This window comes from Molothrus aeneus, chromosome 3, assembly GCF_037042795.1.
Source record: "Molothrus aeneus isolate 106 chromosome 3, BPBGC_Maene_1.0, whole genome shotgun sequence".
In the NCBI taxonomy this organism is placed as follows: Eukaryota; Metazoa; Chordata; class Aves; order Passeriformes; family Icteridae; genus Molothrus; species Molothrus aeneus.
The window spans coordinates 57,230,175-57,237,246 of NC_089648.1; the positions used below are offsets into that span (position 1 = coordinate 57,230,175).

General features: G+C 47.8%; 1 protein-coding gene across 1 annotated transcript in view; it reads right to left on the minus strand.

The window, feature by feature from the left end:
* Window positions 1–358, minus strand: part of EYA4 (EYA transcriptional coactivator and phosphatase 4) — a 137,974-nt gene extending 137,616 nt beyond the window's left edge. The window contains exon 1 of the mRNA XM_066546996.1: window positions 252–358. The gene's annotated coding sequence lies outside the window, so the exon portion shown is untranslated. The remainder of the gene's footprint in view (window positions 1–251) is intronic.
* Window positions 359–7,072: the final 6,714 nt, after the last annotated feature.

Sequence of the window (7,072 nt, forward strand, 5' to 3'; positions counted from 1 at the left end):
CGGCCAGCCCTGTGTCCGGCCGGGCACGGCGCGGAGCCCCTGCGGCTCGGGGAGAACCGCCGTGTGAAACGCAGCCGGCGGCTCTCCGCGGGTATCTGACTTTGGAAGTGTCTGTAATGACAGCAGGAGAAGGAGATTAATGGCTAGGAGCCCGCTGGTTTTGAACACGAAGAATCCTGTTACCTCCTTGTGGATCAAGTACGCGCACACACCCGCACACACACACACACACATGAACACACAAGGCTTACCCACGTGGAAACGCTTTCTAACCAAAACACAAGTCCCCGCATCGCCGGTGGAAAAGGTGGCGGGACCCCCACGCCGGGGCTTCCCCGTGCCCCGTCCGCCGGCGCAGCGGAGACCGCGGCGGGGGCGGGGGCGCGGTGGGACGACCCGAAAATGCAACGTTTTGTCTTTAAACCACAAGAAAAACAAGCCAGGGCGGGGGAGGGGAAGGGCAAGAGACATCCCCCAGGGAGAGGAAACGGAGAGGAACAAAAACGCCGGGCAGCTCTGCCCCTGGTCCCTTCGGACACTCGAAAAAGCGGCCGCCGGAGCCCCGCGACGGCTGCCGGCCCGGAGGCAGTGGGAAGCAGCCTGCCCCGTCCGCCGGCACCCCGAGTGCGGCACGCCCGCAGCGCTCCGCCCCGGGGCAGGCGGGCAGCGGAGACCCCCGAGCGCGGCCGGGGCAGCGCGGGGCGGAGGGCGGGCGGCGGGACCGGGCGGAACCGAGCGGCTCCTCCGCCGCTGCCGCCCCTACCCCCCTCGGCGTCCTGGCCGGGCTGCCTTGCCCCGCGCTGCCCGGACCCTCGCTGGAAGAGCGGGGGTTTCGGGAAGGGAATGCTATCCCTACGTGTTTTCATGCCGCTCTGTCCGGAGGGGACGCCGCCACCAGAGATGTTGTTTCCTCACAGCCTCCGGCCAAGCCGCCGCTGGCCCCACTGCCGGCCCTCACAAGGGCAGGCGGCCGGCAGAGCGACCTGGCGGCCGGCAGAGCCCGGTCGCCCAGCCCGGGCGGGCCGGCAGCCCCCGGCCGCTCGCGGGGCGCAGCCCGGGCCCCCCGCTTCCGCCGCACCGGGAGTGGGCGGGCGGCGCAAGCGGGGAACAGTGCGACGGCAGCCGTCGCGGCTTGCTCCTGTCTTGGGACTTACCCCAGCAGTCCCCCAGCGAAAGAGCGGTGAGGGCAAAATAGCAGGGAACATCACCTGGACTGAGGCAGAAAGTCCGGCTGGGCTTGGAAAAAGTCGCCCCGTCCGCACGAAAAACCAGTTTGGTTTTTTTGCAATTAAACTCGCGTGGGGCCGGGGTAAAAGCTCGTCTCTACCCCGCGATGGACGGCTCCGCTGCTCCCTCCCATCACACTTGTTTTACAGCAACTTTGTTGTTGTTGTTGCTGCTGTCATCGAACCGACATGAAAACAGTGCTAAATAAACACTAAATACAAGGAGACGCACACACCCCCTCCACGGACACATGCACATGCGACAGGGAACCCGTTTCCTCCACCTCCGAGCAGAAGGGGTGGGAGGGAGATGCAGAGACGGGGAAGTCAGAGACACTCACCTTCTCGCTGCCGGGATATGCCCCTTCCTTTATTTTAGGGCCGCTCCTTATTTATTCTCGTACCTTCTCCGAGCCAAGGCTCCCCTTTTGCACTGTTCCTCTGGCCAAAACAGAACATCCCCCCTGCAAGTCGTCCCCCCCCACCCCTTTCTCCACACACAAATAAAGAGCAGCTCGGAGCAAAACGGGAGGGGAAATTCGGGGCGGGGGTGGGGGGTAGCTGCAGGAGGAGGCTGGTACGGGAGAAGCCAAACACTCCTCGCACTTCAGTGAGTGCAACTAGTTGCCTGTCACGCACAGCAACGCAAAAAGTTTCCCTGGAAAGGGACGGGACTTCCCTAAGAAAAGGTAACCCCCTCCCGCCCTCCCGCCCAAAAAGGCCGTCCCGGGAGCGCGGAGGTGAGGGGCGAGGAGCCGGGAGCCAGCGCAGCCCCGGGGCGCCGCTCCGCACTTGTGCCGGGAGCTGCTGCAGGGGCTGCTCCCCGTGCCGGCCCCTCTCGGCACGGCAGCCCCGCTGCCCACCCGCTCTGCCCCGCTCAGCTCGCCGGCACTGACCTGCGGCGGGCACGGACCGCCGGCTGACCCGGCCACCAGACAATTCCAAAGTGTCCCTCCCGCTGTCCCCGGCCTCACAGCCCGGGGCCTGGACCTTTTGCCTTCGCTACTCCCTGACATCTGCAGTTAGTAGTGATGGGAGCAAAGGAGGAGGCCCTGAAGGGTAGGATTGATTAGTGTCAATCCCCTGGAGTACAGGTAGTGAAGTCCGCACTTCATTTTTCCCCTTTGTTTTTTCTAGAAGAAGCCAACACTATAAAGTAATCCTGAGTTTGAATGATCAGGTATGATCAAGTGCTACACGACAGGACTGGTTGGCATACCCTTTTATAGGATACATTTGTCTCCTTTCTCTCAAGCTGGTCAGCATGGATGAAGGCAAAGTCCTTTCCTGCTCTGAAACTGAACACTCTTCTCTGCAAGAAATTCAGCAGCTGCATTTGGTCCTCTTTGCTCCATTGTGTTGGGAAGCGGAAGAAAATCCCTAATTGCTTAGTCACATTTCATACTCTTACTATTCGCCTTGTATTATCTTCTGACTATGGCTTCACTGAGTGGATTGAGTGGCTCTTGTTCAACCAGCTGCATCACCCTCTTTCTGTCAAGTTAACTTCACTCTCCAAAGGGTCTAAGTAAAATATTTAAAAGAGGAGGCAAAAGTCAGGCCCTATATTTGGAGAGAGATGTGAGAGAAGAATCTTGGGCTTCAGAAGTCATGAATGTTAGAAGCTTTTGAGGTCAGCAGGTCACCAGAAAGGAGGGGGAAAAAAGTATGGATTTGTGAAAATTCTTTCCTACCTGCCTTCTCTTTTCTCACTTTGCATTTGGTGATACTATTTAAGCTATTTAACTTTACTCAAGCCTATGAATTTCATAATTTGCATTCAATGAATTCTGTTAACATGGTCATGTTTCTCCTAAAGAATTTCAGATTTCAGATGACTGAATCTTCATGAAAACAGGCCTATAAAAACCCTGTATTTGCTGTCTTGGGAGACTCGCCACTCAGAAAGAGAGCAGACTTGGAAAACTCTTTTGACCTACACAAATACAGCTAGAAAAACTTTTAAACTAAAAAAGCGTCCAAAAGCCAGCCTTCAAATTGACATAGTGTAGGACAAGCCAGGAATAGGAAATGAATTTTGAAAATAAGAGTTTAGAGAGTAATTGGAAGGGGAGAAAACTCAGATTTATGAATAATTATGATTGACAACCCTGCCATAGGCTAAGTTGTGACTAATGCCAGCACCCATCTTGCTAAAAGGCTCCTTCTGTGGGGAAAACATGCTAACAACTCCTTCCTTTCCAGGGGACTTTGGTGAGTGGCAGCTCAGTGGTCTGTTGTGAGGTACTCGAACATGGTAATGAAGGTTTTGTGAAGTCTGGTTTCCTTCCACTTCAATGAAGCCAATTCCTGTTGTGGGGAACAGCCCTGCAGTAACATTGGTTGTTTTAATGGACATATCACTTTAAAGCAAGCTCTTAACCATTTGTTGCGCTCCCTCTTAAAATGTACAGCTGACTTGAAAAGATTGTCTGTATCTTTGTTCAGTGCAACTTGCTTCAAATTGAGGAGGTGTGGGAGGCCTGCACTGCTGGTACATGGTATGGTCCCAAGGCAAATCTCCCAGTAAGGAGCCTGGTCTTGATGCCATTGAGACATGCTGCTGTTTTGCTGTTGGTTTTGGTGAGGGTGGGCAGGGTCACGCCGAAACTGAGCATCACATATACTGAAGGGAGCCCTACAGAAACTGATCTGATAATCAGACAATTTTTTTGCAGAGATTTATTGTAAGTATGACTCACAGGCAGTAATTAAATGGTGATTTTGGTTAAATCAATGTGTTTAGGCCGAAGTAAATTCCCATGAGCTCAGTGGAAGGTGGCAAATCCAAAATGTAGTAAAATGCATTGATTCACATAAATGACTCTGCATGACCATAGAGAAGGTCATGCTAGAAATAGTCCTAACAGAGCCCAAGGAAGGGCTGCAGGATCCACTTTTACACCAGAATAGAAGAATAATGCCTTATCCATTTAAAGCAACATGGGAATGTAAGTAGGCAGGATGTAATTATCTGGACTGGTATTTGACCAGGCACTCCTACACTGGCAAAAACTGCCACAGGGTGTTTAATGCCCACAAGTGCTCGGTATCCTTGGTTTTACCTCTTAATTAAAGACAGCACTTGTGATCATATTCTTTTTGCTAGTTGAATACTGTGTCAGCAGAAGAATGCCACGCTGCACAAATACCATTTCATAGAGTAACCTGGAATTTCCTTGGAAGTCTTCCATGCAAATTCTACAGAGCCAACCCTACTTACCTTGTGAAATCTAGTGAGGTTACAGACATAAGCAGTGTGGCTTCAGAGAATCATGTTTGCATATGTTGCTAAAAACAATAGGGGGTTTGGATTATTAATAAATAATTTAAAAATTAAACCAATATTGTTTTGCATTGAATGTCAGTGACAACAAGGTTGTGTTGCTGTTTAAGCAAAGGAATTATGGTAAAGTTATTCTGAGAAAAGCTAAGGACAGAGAGCCACTATTTTGTCAATGGATCATTATTATGATTTATTTAAGTGCCTACCATGTCCTGCATCCAGATGAGGTACCTGTTGCAAATTTTGTTTTGCAAAAGCAGGGCTTTGAAATATGGTTTCTTGTTTTCAGGTTCAAGTATGAAATCCAAAAGCATGTTAATTAAGCAAAGAGTGTTGATCTATATACTTAAGGTTATTATTGGTGCTTCATGGCTTTATAGTCATAAAAAGAAAGAATGAATGGGGGTTCTTTTGACCTGGTTATCAGATTTCAGGTTTAAAAAGAAGGTGACCCACCCTTTTCAGTAATTCGACATGCAGGGTTCAGCTGTGGGTTCAAAAACAGGTTATAACTGGCTAGTCATTGTGATCTTGAAATGCCAACTGTGCCTTTAAGTATGTTATATAACCTATTTTTTGGTTTCAGTTTTCAGGTATGCCATCATTTCAGTGTTACTTAGATTTTCATATATTTTTAAATCCAAACAAATCTGACCTCAATCATAAGGTTCCATGGCTCCAAATAGCTTAGCTTTTCTAATATTTTATTTTGAGTACCTATGTTCAATACTTCATCACAGAGATATGTGCTGCAGACAGTGCCAAATACGGTGCCAGGGATGTCCTCAATTATCTTCAGGGCTTACCAGGAGAGGGCTCTGTTCTGCACACCATACACAGACAAAGGCCCCACTGAAATTAGTGCAAGTTTTGTCTCTAAAGCTTGCTTCAAAGGAAGCTCGCTAAGTGGAAAGAAAAATCTGCATTGTTTCAGCTGCCTGTGCAGGCGGAATGAGGTGTGCTTGATAATCTTAATTTGTATCCTGCCATTTCACCGTGATCTTTTTTTCTTTCCTAGGAGACAGCTACTCTGCTTCCTGCAATATACTTTTCCATCATGTTTCATGGAAGTTTCATGAAGGTTCATTTAAGTGATCTACAGAGCTGACCCAGGGAAAACGTTGGGCCATACGTTTTTGTTTGAGCATCCATCAGTTTTTCTATCCCACAGTGTTCCCTGATCACTGTGGGATAGAAAAACTGTGTCTGCTCTGATCAGGGCTAGCACACGGATCTGTTAGCCTACTTCTTGTCATAGTTTTGTTCTCACCAGTTAGTATTCTCCTAAAAAATGCCCTGGTCCAGTTCAGATTGTGTTGTGGGTCAAGGACCATTCTGGTTCTTTGTCTAGGCCAGGCATCTATCCTGTGCTGGAGAATGAAAGAGCTGATAATGAGAATTTTGGCCTTACAGAAACACTGCTCTGACAGATGGCCTTAGGTCAGAAGAGCAATCTTCAGAAAATTTCCTTGTGCAGATGTAGCCTGAAAGTCACTCTCAGACATGTTCCAGAGACAATTGTGTCAGGTTGTTGGGGAGGCAGAAGAAATGTCAGGGCTGGCATTACCTCACCTCCAGAGCCTCTGGCACGGTGGGAGGACTGAGGGTGTGCCCCACATCCATCCATGTTTATTCTGGCTGTAGAAACTTGTTTCAGATTTCATTTCATTACAAATAAAATGAAGAGCAATCCTTGGATGATTTGTAAAAATCTGAACATTTTAAGCTGTACCATTAAATGTTTATGTTGCTGCTTAGTGTAATTCCTTGAATTTGTTTTCTTAATCCGTTTTATGTTTGATGTACTTTCTTCACTTCTGATTGCTTCTAGGAATTTCCACCATCTTTTAAAACTTCTCTCTGGTTATTTTTATCCATTTACAAGATTCTTCAATGGAATAACTCTGAGATAGCCACCATAATATTACTAAAAATCTATTTAAAGCAGCTTCAAAATCTGTGGGATGTAAAACTTGGCATTTTGAAAATGTTTTTTGATTACAGATATAGGTAGCATAAACCAGAGACTTCATTTTACTGTCACTGATCAGAAATGGTCTGGGTAAGTCAGTATTTGTGTGTGTTAGTCAACTTTCAGGCATGTTGAGGTTTCCAGTGAAACCAATAACGAAGCATTCATCAGTGTCCTTGTCAGCAGGATAGAGCTTGTTATGCAATAAACTCAAATACAGATTCATACCAAGATCTTTTTACAACACTGTAACGCCGTGTTGTTGCTGTATTGCATTATAATATAATAACATATAGTCAGCAAGGAATGATTCGCCAAAAGTTTTTTAACATGTTTTATAGAAGTAAAAATGTCGTTGCCAAATGACGCTACAAATGACAGTACATATTACCATTACACTAAAAATAATTCTGTTACTTCCAGAAGCATGATTGCATCCAACTCTCCTAGTAGCGTAAGATTAACTGAAGCTCAGGCAATTTCACTCATTTATTTGCAGGTGGTGGCAACAGAGAAAGGAAACAGAGAAAAACTATAAAATGAAAAGCAGAGATTCAAAAAAAATTATGTCAAAGAGTATTTTCAGAA